This window comes from Echinops telfairi, unplaced genomic scaffold, assembly GCF_000313985.2.
Source record: "Echinops telfairi isolate 266 unplaced genomic scaffold, ASM31398v2 ScPeMD7_26;HRSCAF=91, whole genome shotgun sequence".
NCBI lineage: Eukaryota > Metazoa > Chordata > Mammalia > Afrosoricida > Tenrecidae > Echinops > Echinops telfairi.
Window position 1 is genome coordinate 224,736 of NW_022103923.1, and position 1,581 is coordinate 226,316.

General features: G+C 46.9%; 1 pseudogene; it reads right to left on the bottom strand.

Moving 5' to 3' along the window:
• Positions 1–549: 549 nt before the first annotated feature.
• The window catches only part of LOC115869448, a 31,329-nt pseudogene continuing 30,297 nt past the window's right edge, over positions 550–1,581 (bottom strand).

Consider the following 1,581-nt stretch of genomic DNA (forward strand, 5'->3'; position numbering starts at 1 on the left):
GACTTGGGAGCAGTGAGTTTGGATTGGCTCTACTCATAGGGCAGGGAGGGAGGCTGGGCATCAGGGATACTGTCACTCATGACTTACCAAAACCCAACTAGCCGCCATGGGATCAAGTCTGACTCATAGACCCTATCAGACAGGGTCAAGCTCTCACTGTGATTGTCCAGACTAATTTTGTTACAGTTTTTCTCCACTTTATTTTACCAATGGATTGTAGGAAATGTGCAATTTGTCTTGACATGAAAATATGTCTGCATGCTGTGATCTTGCCTGGTGGGTATAATATTTTTGGCATCACTGTTATAGGAACTCTGATACCACTTTCTTTCATCTTGTTTAAAGATCAAGAAAGGAAGACAGAAAAAAATAGCAAACTAGAAGGGAAATAGTGTATTGTTTTCTGCAGACTTTTGAAAACAGCTGTTTCTTCCCTCCTTCCAACTCCATGCACTTCTAACAGATGAGGACATGTGGAGGTTGGTCGGTGCTGTTCACAGGTTTTGTTTCTGAATACTTATTTTCTCCAGAGTTAAGCCCCTTTCTCCTTCATTTGTTTCTCTGTGTAGTGTTTGCCTCGCTCAGGCCCTGCCTGATTAAATCAATGAGCTGTTCTTTTAGCTCTGTGAATTCGTTCTCATTTCCTCTAAAATATCCTGCTTCGATCTGTTGGAGTCTAGCCCCTCTGGCCGGACTTCATTGGCACTAGACTGTGATGAGGGGGCAGACTTTGGCCTGCGTAAGCAGTCATGGGACCTGTTGTCAAAAACAATCAGCTATTTCCTTGAAGAATCCCATCTGGAGATAGTAGGTGACTTGCTGCCATTCATGGGATTTGTTCTTTCCCAAAGATTTCTTTGTTTATACCTGTTCAGCAATCCTCCTCCTGGCCAGCAGGACACCCATTTATTCCATTAAACCACTACCCCCTAAAAGAAGAGGTCCATTTCCAAGATCCGTTTCTGTTTTAGATGAAACGGAATTCACACCAATGGTATTGCCTCTCTTGGGGAAAGAGGCATCCTCCATCCATGACACTTTTCGCGATTTGCTCTGGCAATTGCAGCTCAAAGTGCAGATAAAGGGTTTTTGTCTTTTGACATGGATCCCACAAACAATACAGAAGTAGGGTGGAGAGGGCTAGGCTAGGGAGGGGGTGTCCTTGGCTAGAAGTAGAGAGTGGGGGTGCAGGCCCGGAGCATAGAAGTGGAGGTGCAGGCCCAGAGTATAGAAGTGGAAGTGGTTAAGGGAGGCCTGGAGGAAGAGGGAGTGCTGCAAAAGCCTGAGCAGGACCTGTGGAAAGGGTGGAGGTGGAGCTGGTCCCAAGCGATGCCTTGTGGGGCTGGTACCTCAGCCAGCTGAGAAGCTGCCTGCAAGCAAGCCTAACGCAAAAGCAAAGGAGTCTCCAAGCACAGTGTTTCGAGGAGTCTCAACCAAGGCAGGGCAGCAGTATTTATATTCTCTCCTATGTCTCCCATTCCAAGGGTTCCTTTTCTAACTGTTCTTGCCTTTCCTGGTCAAGTCTCTCCAGTCTCTCCCATTCTTGCCTCCAGCTGCTCGAGGGTGCTTACCGCTCCCTTT